This window comes from Pteropus medius, unplaced genomic scaffold, assembly GCF_902729225.1.
Source record: "Pteropus medius unplaced genomic scaffold, Ma_sr-lr_union100, whole genome shotgun sequence".
In the NCBI taxonomy this organism is placed as follows: domain Eukaryota; kingdom Metazoa; phylum Chordata; class Mammalia; order Chiroptera; family Pteropodidae; genus Pteropus; species Pteropus medius.
The window spans coordinates 11,929,613-11,942,570 of record NW_024342471.1 but is presented as its reverse complement, the minus strand read 5'-3'; positions in this window follow the sequence as shown (position 1 = coordinate 11,942,570).

Here is a 12,958-nt window from a genome sequence, read left to right as displayed (position 1 = left end):
GACTAAAATGCTCAGATAGTTCCATGTTTTTCTGGGTAACCTCAAGATTGCCTTGTTGCCTAAAATGTCAAATTCCATATGGGTTTGAGAAAAAAGCCTTGGATCAGTGATTGGAAAACAGTTTTGGCTTTTCTGTCCTGCGACGTGCTGTAAACTGGTCTCCTCGTTCAAGCACTGGTTTCTGAAAAGCCCAGCCTCGATTTCCTTCCTGCATCAATCAAGGAGCAGCCCCGCTCTGGCGGAGGCTGGAAATGAGACCCATTGTTCATTTGCATTGTGTAACCTTTCCTCAATTAAAAAGAAAAAAAAAGTCCTTTAAAATGTGTAGGTTGGAGGCGTCGCTTCCTCCCTCTTAAAAGAGGCCCTGGGGACAGCTGGTAGGACAGCTGCAGCCCAGAGGAAGAGAGAATGGGCAGAGAGGCAGTCTAGGGTCCCCCTCCCCACCAGCAAAAGAAGCTGGTCCTGCTCTTCTGTAATCCAGGGGTCTGCTGGAGCCTTCACAACCTGTGAGAAAAAGGCAGGATTTTCTTGAACCCCCAATTATCTAGCCTGTGGCCTCCTGAAATTTCATCAAATTCCAAGGTGCTTATAACCCTCATCGTCTCCTGGTCCTATCTACCTCTGGGGCTCTTAGTTGGCAATGTGAGATGAATGTCGAACTTTTCATCAATTAAAACACATACATATGAACCAACAAAGTATAGAGCGGAAGTCACTCACACACAGCATGTTTAAATGTAGTACACTTTATACCAAGCTGGAGTTTCACCAAGAGGTCACAATAGGAACTTAAAAATTAATAGCCTTTCTTATCTGCCACAGGAAAGCTACACACACCTGGCGCTCTTCCTTGGCCCTCCCTCCCCAGTGTCCACTGCTTCTTCCCTTCTCCCCATCCTCCTGCTCTTACTCTCTCTCCTCCACCTTCTGCCTGTTGGAATTCCCAGAAGACTTCAAATTGCTCATCTTATATTGAGATGAGCAGTTCTGCAGCTACTTAATTTAGGACCTGGATTGCTAAATGAATCGAGACAATCAGCTCATGAAGTAGCTTCTCATTTAACAGAAGTTTCCTTTCTTCAAAGTCATTGGGGATGCCAAGCGGTAATTGTTGTCTAATGCAAATAGAAAATGGAATGCAGAGTTAACATAGTCCTCTATGAAGACACCTAAGGATCTTTTAGGGGCTGCAATATGTCCTGAAGCAATGGTAGCAACAGGTACAAAATTCTGGCCCCAACTGCATATGTATACATTATTACAATGATATATTATTTTATTAAATATAATATTATAGTTAATAGTATTAATTATTAAAAGAATAATATTATGGAAAAGAAGAGTGAGGGCATCCTAATCTGGATAAACTACCTTTTTGGAAGTCATTCCAGAGCTAAGATCTCTAATTCTATAATTCCATAATAAAAACATCTAGCAATTATAAGCTTTCCAGGAAAATGATATCTGGAAAGCCAAGAAATTGAAACAAGTAGGAAAACCTGATGAATAGTTAGAATCCCACCAACAGAAAAGAAATAATTAGGAGGGAATAGGAATTGGACTCAATATTCCAGGAGGAGGTTGTTGGTAGAAGAATAAGCAGAAATAATTGGCTTTGAGGTGGCTGAGCTTAAAATGTCCATGAGTCATGAGATACTTGGAGAAGAGAAATATATAGATTCAGCTTGACACTCAGAATGCTCTTCAAAATTGACATCTCTCATTTTACATACGGCTAAAATGAAGGTCAGGGTAGGGAAGTGGCTTACTAAGCCATTAGGTAGGACTAAAACAGGTCCTAGCAAACTCTGTGTGCATGTTTATAAAAATCCAGGTTGTCTGATTGTTAATACAGAATTTCTAAGACTTAGGAGGTCCTAGAATTCTAATCCATTTTCTCCATCCTGATAACTGGCCTATTACATCAAAGATCTCATGGCAGTGAGATAATGAGCTCTCATGAATGGAGGAATGCCCAGTCTTTTTATCTTTATATGTATTTTCAGAATCAATTTTTTTCTATTAAAGAAATATAGGCATTTTCAGAATCAATTTTTTCTATTAAAGAAATATAGGCCTAATGTGGAAACAGAAAAATATAAAAAATTAAAATAAAAATTAGCTCATACCTCAGTGACTCTCCCAGTCATTGTGAATAATTTAATGCATTTCCTTTGCCCATAAAATCTGTTTTCTTATGCATTTTATATTGTTGAGATCACAGTACTTAATGTGATTTTTGTATATTTTCTTACTTAAATTATAGCATAAACTCTGATCATATTACCATCATTATTTTTTAAATTCTTCATAATATCATTTTCATGCATAAACTTCACTGCATTTAGTGCAGTATAATTAATTTATTTCACACTGTTACTTTTTATATTAGTTCTAATATTTTGCAATGACAGATAACATTATGATGAATGCCTTTATGATAAAAAAAAGTGTTGTTGTTTTTTTTAAATTTTGGATTATGTGTGTTATGGGTTGAGTTGTAACTCCCCAAAGGATGTTGAAGTCCCAATTCTCAGTATCTGTGAAGGCAGCTATTTCGAAATAGGGTCTTTGCAGATGATCAAGTTAAGAAGAGGTTATGAGGGTGGGCCCTAACCCAGTAGGATTGCATCCTTATGAAAAGAAGGAGTGTGGACACAGAGACTGACACACGCACACAGGTAGAATACTACGTGAAGATGAAGGCAGAACTCAGGGTGGTGTATTCATAAGCGGAAGAATGCCAGATCGTCAGCTAACCCTCAGAAGCTAGGAGAGAAGCACAGAACAGATTCTCCCTGAGAAGTAACCGACCCTGCCCACACCTGGACTGCAGACTTCTAGCTACGGAACTGTGAGACAATTAATTTCTGTCGTCACCAGTTTCTATTACCTCATTTCAGCAGCTCTAGGAAACGAATACAGTGTCCTTAGAAAAACTGACAGAAGTGCAAATATTTGGTCAAAGGGTATGAATATTTTTAAGGATCTTGATATATTTTTCCAGGCTGCAAAATTTCTCAATTTCTAATTCCATGAACTAAGGGAGAGTATTTGATTCATCGTAATCTCCCCAGAATTTTGTTGTTTTTATAAACCTTGCTAATTTATTTAACAAACTATAACACACTTTTTTTCTAGTCAAATTTCTTAGATTATTCCTGAGATGAAATACTGTCTACACTTATTAGTCATTCTTGTTTTCTATATCAGGAGCTCTATGTCCTGTCCATGTCTTTTGAAATTACATCCATATTTAACTTTTGGAATTACGGGTTTTTTCCTGCTCTATTTGCATGAATTCCTTTTATAGCGTAGATCACAGTTCTCTTTCTGGCATATCCTTAAATGCAAATACGTCTCTGCTGTGTTGTGTTATTTTTGTTTTGCTTCTTATCCTTGGAATATATATTCTCACAGAACAACATTTTTTTGAGAGCTTTTAAACTTAAACATGTTAAAGCGCTTATGTTATTTATCCTAGGATAGAATTTTGTTATAAAACATTATCATTTAATGAGTCTAGGATGTAGTATTCGGGGATAGGGTGTTAAGTGAGGATTTACTTTGTTTTATTAACAAATCACTAACCCAGGAACCCCATACCAATGAGCGATTTATCTTTCTCTTTCCTACATAGTGGAACATTGCATACATATACTCTCGTTCTCCATATGAGAGTGCTTGTAGGTAAAATGTCAGATCGGAGTGTTCTTCTCCAGCTGTTAGTGGCCAGAAATTGAATTTAACCAACAAGAGTCCTAGAGATATTGCTGAACAAAAAGGAGATATCTGGTCTTGATTTCTTTACCCTTCTCTAAGCGGTCGTGAGTGAAGCCTCAGACCACCTCCTAAGGTCCTGTCTATCTTTCCCTTGCCTCACTCTCCTGCTCTTTCTTCCCTAGTTTTCAGTAAAGTCTGTTTCATAAAAGCAGAAAGTCTTCCTGACTTCCTTCCAACTGCCTTCATCATGCTTACCATGATGTCTAGATGATATTAGACTCCTTGAAATGAAATTATTAACTTCGGGACTGTTCGCCCCACTAGACTGTATGTAGACTGCTGCCTGTGTGAGAATATGCTTCTCTTTCCCTTTACCTAGTTAATACACAGCCGTAGTTCAGAGCACAACCTCTGGACTCTAACTGCCTGGGCTCACGTCTAGGGGTACACTACTCACCCTTCTGGGGCCTCAATCTCTTTTTCTGTGAACCAGGAATAAAACTGGTGCCTACTTCACTGGGTTATTTGAGGATGAAATGAGTTATGAACACAGTCTTCACAAAAGTACCAGATATGTAGTTACTGTCCTCAGGATTCCATCTTAAAGGACAGCTCTTCAGAAAGGCCTTTTCTATCCTCAGACTAGATTAGGTCATCCTATAACTCTCTGAAGTCTCTGTCCTTTGTGTCATGCATTTATCATAATAACTATTTGCGAACTGCTTTTTTATGTCACCCATTAGACATTAAGTTCCATGAAGAAGGGATGGTGTCTCGTATTTGCCGTTGTGTCTCCTCTTCTTAGCAGAGCTCCTAGTATGCAGAGGTCCTTCATGCAATGGAAAAATGAAATAAAATAATCGAACGAACGAATGAGTGAATGAATGAGTGAACATCATCCGGTGGAGTAGGGAACTCAGGATAAGGTTGGAATTGTGGTTCCATATGTGCTTATGATGCAGGACAAGGCAAATTTCCCCCAGTGCGGGGTAGACCAAGACCTGCACAGAGAGAAGAAGAGGGTCCTTTGGCAGAGAGTGTAGAAAGAATTCAGCACACGCGCCAAAGTTAGAGTCAAAAGGAAAGTTTATTAGAAAAGGGATAGCACTCCACAGAGTGTGGTCTCCTCTCAGAGACAGAGTAAGAGGGACACTGTGAGAGACAGTGAGAGAGAGACAGAGTAAAGGCACTGCAAGGGACCCTGCATGTTCAGGGAATTCAGTTTATGTGCCATTCTTAAGTTCCCATTTCCTCTGATATGGACATATAGTGAGGAAGGAGAAGAGCATGTAGTGCAAGAAGGTCAGAATATGTAACGTGAAAGCCCTTCCGGCAGTTTCCAGCCTTTAATCCATAGGTTCCCATTGGTTTTAGCCATAGGGAATGACTGCCGGTTCCTGTCTTCGCTTCACAGATGTGGGGAATGGGTTGTTAGTAATCCAGCAGAAATCTTCCTTTGTCCCAAAGGTGTCCTCCTGGTCTGACCCCAGGGCTGATCAGCACATTGCAGTCTCTGAAAGTGGTTCGATTAACGTTTTCATTCTCTTGCCTCCTGTCTACATTACTTATACCAAAGATTTACAAACTATAGCCTGCCTGTCGTAAAAAGCTTTATTGGAACACCCGTTCACTTACAAATTGTCTATGGTGGCTTTTGCACTACAATGGCAGAGTTGAGTAGTCGTGACACAGACTGAATGCCTGGGCCTCAAAGCCGAAAAATTTTACTCTCTAGACCTTGTCCCCTTGTCTATACTATTGATTCTCAAACATAAGCATGCATCAGAATCACCTGAAAGTCTTATTAAAATAGAGACTCTGGGCTCCACCCTTGAAGTCCCTGTGAGTTTGGGGTTAGGCCCCAAAATTTGCATTTCTAACAAATTCCCAAGTTAATGTGCCTCAGCTGATACAGGAACCCACTTTGAGAACCACCGGTCTTTAATGTGCAGACACACCCATATGATCCATGTATGTATGTCTCTGGCAAACGCACAGCTGAAATTCCAGGGCCTAACATCGACAGTGAGGTGACCATGATTCCCTTCAGTTTCCGGCAAGTAGAACACCCATTGCCAAGACAACCTGGACGTCGTTCTGTGGCTTCAGTCATCTCCAAGATTTTGAGAGAAGGAGGTGACCCCAAAGACCCCGCTGAAGTGCACCTATGACCTTAACAGGACCTCTGTCCACAAAGTCGAACCCGAGACTTGTTATCATGGTAGCATCGAGACTGGAAAAGGTAAGCGAATGGGTCCTCTCCCTTCTCTGACACACGACCGATCATACAAACAACAATACCTCTACTTTTGGTTGACTGCTACGTGCTCTAGGAAAGAGTTTTACGACATCATGTGAGGTATGTACAATAACTTCTCATTTTACAGGGGAGGAAATTGAGGTTCAAAGAGGTCAAGCCATTGTTCTAAGGTTGAGCAGCTGCGAAGTGACTGTCCAGGCTTAGAAGTCAGTAGTCCAGCTCGGAGCCCATATCAATAACAATGACGCCATCTACACAGACGACTCGTGCTTATGGGAAGGGGAAGGATTCCACAGCAGTCTGGATGGCCGAGACGGATAGCTGCGTGCTTGTTCTCACTCGCATCTCTAGCACAGCAAAGAGTTATTGAGTCAGTTAACAATTAGATCTTATTTAGAGAAACATAGCAAATAAACCCCAGTCAAACCTCCAACCAACCATGCCCAGACCTGGCATTCCCCGTCCCCTAGCGAGACTGCAGTGGACACCGTGATGGACCGCCCAAATCGCGCTGCAACAAAGGCCTTATTGCCACAGATATTAAGAGTGTTGTCGGTCACACCGTTCAACTGCCAGCCCCTTCAACAGTTGCCTCTGCCACCCAGTGGACCCATCTCACTCAAGCTCACCCTGAATCCACTGACTGATCGATACCGTAGTGTAAAAGCCCAGTCCCTTAGCCCCGCTGGCAGCAATTCCGAACGGCCATTCCAGCTCCAGATGAACCCATGTGGTCAAGGTCATCCCTGGACTATATCACAGCTGGATCTTTCCCTCTTCCCACTTCTGCTTCCCTTGGCTCCAGTCCACAGGTGTAGACCCCAAAGACATTGCCACTAAATATCCTGCTTGCTAAACTCTGTCTCAGTTTGCATCCCAGGGAACCCAACTGGCAACAGAGACAGCACCTCACTAAAGCCACTTTAGGCACAGCCTTGCCTACTGGTGGTAGTCCGTGGTCTATCTACAAACTTGCCTGTGGCCCAATCAGCATAGAGTAGCTCCATGAATCCACCAGCACTTTCCAGTTGAAACTGTGTCCTTCTCTCCTTTCAAAATATTCACCCAATCATCATCACTTATTGTTTCCTGTTGCAGCAGGAACCAAGGAGGAGGATTAGTTCAAGCGGTGCCCTGCCGCAGAATCTGTCACAGACCACGACAAAACCTGTCTGGAGTTTGCAGCCAAATCTAGTAAAAAATGTTGAATATATCACCTTTCCACACCAAAGTGGGACTGCTTCAGCAAATCTATTTCTTTCTCCACTCCTTGATTTAGTGGCTGCCTCTGGTTTATGAAATATTTTTTACCCAGGGCCCATTGCAAACATCTTTATAAAATAGAGTTCATCTTTGAACAGGTCACTTTCCTATTGAATTTTAACATTTCAAGAAGGAAAGGGGAGTGTTTCTGACCCAGATATTCTTTGAACGAGTATTTAAGTGAGTTCCTAGATGCCAGGATTCAAGCTCCGTTGACAGCTAATATAATCATCAGCTTGTAAAACAAAGTCTGAAGTTCACGCCTGCATAGAGCACAATGAACAGGCTCAAATCGCTCCAGTGATGTGGCACAAACAATTTCATTTCTGCCCAGGGCCACGGTGCCAGTCTTGACTTCATACAGTTTGTTGAGACTGGCAAGTGACAAAGAAGAGATTTGGAACAGACCAGCCTGAATTCTGAGTCCATGCACTTTTCAACCATACTCTGCAATTCATCAAACGTTTATTGAACATCATTTTTTTGTGTGTGTATAAAATTTCTAAAGTACCTGTGTGTGTGCTACGTTATAGATAATTCAGTTGCGCGCTCTCTCTCTCTCTCTCTCTCTCTCTCTTTCTGTTTTATGTACTATTGCAGCTTCAGGAAAAGAGGCAAGGATGCCCTTTAAAGAGAGGGAGGGGAGTCTCCCTCCAGAATAAAGACTAAGGGAAGGCCAGCTCATGCTTCCCCTAGGAATTAGAGGGAAAGGCAGAGGAGAGCTGCCCCTTCGACCCTGGAGGATTGTGGAAGAAAGAAGGGTGATGGGCAGTGAAGATGGGGATTTCTTCTTTTCCTGTGTGCACCAAAGTCCAAGTGAGTAAGTTGGGAAGCTGAGAAGGGGACCTCAAAGGCAGCCCTCACAATAGCATGAAGGTTGCTGATTCAGAATTAATATAACAGAAAAGTATGGATGAGCACAGAGAGAGCTTCTTTGTTGTTACTCCAGACCCCCTTGGCTCTCTTGTTGTGTAGTGGAAATCCAGAAGTGTCTGCACAGTCCAGGAGGTGGTAAGTAGCAGACAGTCCACCAGGAAGATCCAGACAGAATGGTGATGGAGTGGTCCTTTTTGTTGACACAGTCCCATCTCATCCCCTCTGGTGTGGCACACCTGCTAGGTTAGATGGTGGCTTTCATTCATTTCCCAGCCCAAGAAGCTCGCCTAGAGCTCTCGTATCACCCTATTAGAGACCCCTCTGTCTATCACCCCAAGAAGGATACCAGAATATTATTGCTGTGTTAGATCTGTTCATAGCTTCTTTTAGAAACATTTACGATGTGGTTAGCTCCCCATGCATTTTCTGTGTGTGTGTGTGTGTGTGTGTGTGTAGTAAAACTCAGTAAGTTACTGATATCAACACCCTCATTTCCCAGAGAATGAAGACATGGGGAGAAACTGAGGCATAAAGTGGCTTGCCCAAGGGCACACATTGGCAAGAGGCGGACTTGGAATTCAAACACAGGAGTCCATGAACTTGACCATTATGCTATGTTGTCTCTCCTTCATAGGAGCCGCTCATGAATAACAAGTATGCCAAATACCCAAGTCATCTATACCTTTGATTATTACTTTCATTCTGCATTAAGAATTGCTCAGATAGCTTATTAAAAATTCGTATTTCTGGCACCCTCCCAGACAGACTGAATCAGAATCGGGGCAAGTGATTCTGACGCGAATGCTCTAAATAACACAATTCGAGTGACTCTCCCTCAAATCTCCCCCCTTTTTTCCTTTTTCTTCTTACTAACGCCACGTACCTAGGACTTCAGCTTCTCTGTAACCAAACAGAACCCTAAAGATGAGGACAAGCACTCTCAGCCCAGATAAGTGTTTGTCCACAAAGAATAGCCATTTGTTCCAGTAAGTGTCCTACAGCTGTCATGGAGGAGGCTCCAATTGGGAGGCAGGGCCCCTCAAGCATTCCTGACTGTGTGGAGACGTTCACAAGAGCCCCAAGGAGGCATCCTCCTGCCCTGCCCGAGTGATGAGCAGCATCCTTGGGTGTCACATTCACACACCATTGGGCTCCAGGTCTATGTGTCCACTCTGCTCCCCGGACCCCGGGACTGTGCAAGCCAAGATCTCTGTCTGTGCACCCCTTGGGGCTCCCCAGAGTGTCTTGTGGTGATGTTTATTACCAGTCACTGCCTCGCTGACAGTTCTTTCTCTAAACCTTTCCAGCTCATCTCCTAAGAAAGGCGGCTTCTACACAGTTGGCAGATGAGAGGTAGACAGGGACCCCAGATGGCTATGCGGGTGCCTGGGCCACTCTGCCTCGGCCTGCACTGAGTGCAGACAGCCAAGGGAGTAGCTTGGGGTGGCCTTGCCTGGGGAAGATAGAGGCTTCCGGAATCCTTCATTCTCCCCATCACCTACCACAGCAGGAGGCCCTTTCTGCAGTCTTCCTCCCACCCTCCCCACCTCCTCCAGGAGAAATCTCTCCCAAAAATAATCCCAGGAGATTATAGAGACCCTGGGAAAATGCAAAGGTATTTTGAGGACTTCTCACCCTCCTCGGATATAGAGAAGTTAACTGAGTCCCAGAGAGGAGAGAAACTTGCATGAATCTTGCAGCCAACATCAGGAAAAATCGCAGAGCTCTTTCCACATGTACACATGTCTGGAGGATGTTGTCAAGAGTCCATGGACTCCACGAATGGAAGGGGCTTCTGGGTGGCAGAGATGGGTGGAAGCAGCAGGGAGAAAAAAAAGATGGATCCATCTGACAAAATATTTCCACAGCAGTGTCACAGACTTGAGAACAAAATGCTGGGCCGCCCCCGGCACACAGCGGGACCAGACTGTGGCAATGTTCTGCTGGTGGAGATCAAAGGCCAGGGTAGGTCAAAGGAGACCAGAGGTGGGTCAAAGGTACAAAGTAATGTCTCATGTGTAGAGACAAGGGCGGCGATCTGAGAGATGCTTCTTTGGGAAGGACTGAAGCAAATGCCAGAAGTTGTTGACCCAAAGTTGCAAGGCCAAGAGAGAGAATCTGGCCACCGGCAAGAGAGACACGGAGGTGTCCAGAGTGGGTACAAGGTTAAAGCCAATGGCGAAGCTGGCCAGGAGAGACTCCCCGAGCCAATGAAGACAACTCCAGCTTTCTCCTTAGCAGAAAGTATCAAAGATGCCAATCTTAGAGAGAGAAAAAATCTTCTAGTGTTAACAGGTAAAAGCTAGGGCAAATACAAGACAAGGAGAAGAGATTTGGCTGAACAAGGAACAAAAGGAATATAAAAAAACTCACAGTGGCTTTCATTAACCCCGAAATCCCCAGCTTGGATTTGACAACCATATTTGAACTTAGGGGGCTTATACCTACAACAGGAAGAATGATCTGGGCAGGGCCAGGGCCAGAGGTACAGAAGCTGAAAGACAAGGACCCTCTAAGGGCAAGAGGATGAAACCAAGGATGCATCGCAGGCCTGAGAACGGTCAGTGAGGCTCCAGAGGGTAGCCCTGCGTGGAGAAGGTGGAGGGCCACAACTTGTCTGGTGGCTGGAAAGAGGAAAGGAGGGCACTAGATGCAATAAAGGCCCCGGAAATGAGCAGGGACCTGGGCAGGAGCTGAGCCGGAAGCATCAGTGAATGAAGTGGCGATCGGGGTTACACTTCTGAGGAAGTCCAGGAGCATGGTGAGGAAGAGCAGCACCGTTCTCTATTTCAGGGTGATCTCATTGTCCTTGTCATCCCCGTGAGCACGTATGGAGCAGTCACTGTTGCCAAAATTGTACCTACTGCTTCAGTGACACGATTTCACACTAAATTTGAAAAGCAAGTACAAGTATGCTTCAAAATCTGAATGTACTTGGATCCTGTGTGCAGAGAGTAAGTGTGGATAGTGAGAGACATCCCAATTTTGTTTCTGAATTTCAGGGATGAGTAGCAAGAGTTCAAATCACAAGGAATTTGTTCAAAATGTATCTGAATCTGTTCTGTCCCCATAAAATGTACGTGAATCTGTTCTGCTCCCATATTTAGATAGCAAGAGTTTGTACTGTGACCTGTACTATGTTTATCTCGTTTACCGATGACAACTGGTGGTCGTAGAGATAATGTGATTTGTCCAGGTCAGGCCATTAGGGATGGAACCAGAATCTGTGTCTAGATCTACCTGATCCTGAGTCTAAAGTATTGTGCTTCCCCCTAGCCTAGCAAGGATCGAATATTAGGGCTGTTTGGAAGCTGAGCTCAGGTTGGGGTGGGATCTGAATGATCAATCGGGGAATAGTAAGTAACTAGGAAAAGTGGCAGCTGAGAATGTGGCTAAAAGCTGAGGACAGTCAATTTTTAGATATTCTTTGTCTGGCTCATCTTTGCAGCATCCAGCATCGAGCACATCAAGGTATCTTTGATTCCACACATCCTGGGCATGTCAGTGTATACAGTCCGAGCTCTGAAAACCATCATCCATTTCCAACCAGCCCCAGTGAATGAAAGGAGGGAAAAATACTCTTCTGACTGGCAGAATTCATCAAAATGAATTGGCAACACCTATCAGCCTGAAACAGCAGTTTGCAACTTGCCCGGTAACAAATCTTTCTGGGGACATTATCTCACCGGAAACAACACAGGATAAATTCTTAGCACAATATGATCCCTCCCTCCCTTTACCTCCTCCCCACTTCAAAAAGATTTAACATCTAATTCAGGTTTTGACGAGCCGCTTCATCTCTGTAGAAACACTGTTGATCTCTGTCGGACCCCAACGGCCTTGGGCAGAACAAACTGAAGGGAAGGGGGGAAGCGTGGACTACAGGCAGTGATAAATAAATACATTACCGCCGTCTCTGACGGAGCACCGTGACCTCCAACACGAGTGCCAAGTCGCAGCTGTTTAACACAAGTCACCCTATTTTCCTGCAACCTCAGGGACTTAAAGTGCCAAAGCAAGAGAAAGATGCCAACGAGTCAAGCCCATTCTATCAGAACCCAGAAACAGCTGGGCTTGCTGGCTCTTGACTGAGCCTCTCCTTAATTTCCATTACAAGACAAACATCTCCTAGAAGATAAAGCACAGAGGGAAGGATAGACGAGGAGACTCCTTTTCCCATGAGAAAGCTGAGACTCTGACTCTGAAGAAGTAGTTAAAGTAGCCAAGGCCCCATAGCTAGAAGGTGGTAAACTGAGGCTCAAATGTAAATTATGTTTAAAAAATAATTTCATGGGAGGAATGGGTTGGGGACTCAGTACAATCGTTGTTGCTTTAAAGAAAATAGCAATATTTTTTCCTAGTGAACCTGACCCGAGCTGCCATTCATTGAGTTTGAATCTTTACACACACACAAAATCTTATAACATTGAAGGAAAGGGCTGTCTATTAACTATTTAAATTAATTAAAGCATAGAGACATTCAGAGTAGAACCACATAACTATCTTGATCCTAGAGTAATTAATAACAAGTCTTTGTTGGAAGAAGCAAAAATATTCATTTATTTTAGTAAAATATAAACTCATGAATTGATCAAACAAAAAGACTTGTTTGAATTCTACGGAAAAGCCAGTATTTCTGTGCAGTTACCTGGGAGTTGGAAGAGATCGTGGCCATTATTCCATCCCCGTTTTATACAGAGAGAACAGAGAACCAGAGAGGCAGAGTGAGCCACTCATGGTTGCAGAGCTCCTGCGCAGCAGAGATTTAAAAAAGCAACGGGTCCCCTGACTCTCCGCCGAAGAGTTTTCATTCAACCACTTCACGCTGCCTTTTTT